The following is a 471-nucleotide window of genomic DNA, read 5'->3' on the forward strand; positions in this document are numbered from 1 at the left end:
ACACACACACATACATATGCCTATGTATTTATGTATATATATATATATATATATGTGTATGTATTTGTGACTGGTTCCTATGCAGTTCAATTTGACCAAATTTACTCACAAGGCATTGGTTGGTTTGGGACAACAGCAGCAGACACTTGCCCAAGGCGCAGTGCAGTGAGAGTGAACTTAAAACCATGGGGTTGGGAAGCAGACCTCTTAACCACATAACCATCCTTGCACATATTTATTTATTTCATTGTTTTTAGTTTTACTTTCCAGGAATTACTTCGTTAACCTTTTAACCTGTTGTTTTTTTGTTTTGATTTGATTTTTGTTTTCATCTGTGTATGTACGTATGTGTGTGTATGTATGTATGTGTGTGTGTGTGTAAAGATGTTTCTTGATTTTCATATTTTTTACTCTCCAAGAAACTTTTGGTATGTAATCATGGAATTTTAAGAATATTCTGAAGAACAAAAA

This window comes from Octopus bimaculoides, chromosome 7 (genome assembly GCF_001194135.2).
Source record: "Octopus bimaculoides isolate UCB-OBI-ISO-001 chromosome 7, ASM119413v2, whole genome shotgun sequence".
In the NCBI taxonomy this organism is placed as follows: domain Eukaryota; kingdom Metazoa; phylum Mollusca; class Cephalopoda; order Octopoda; family Octopodidae; genus Octopus; species Octopus bimaculoides.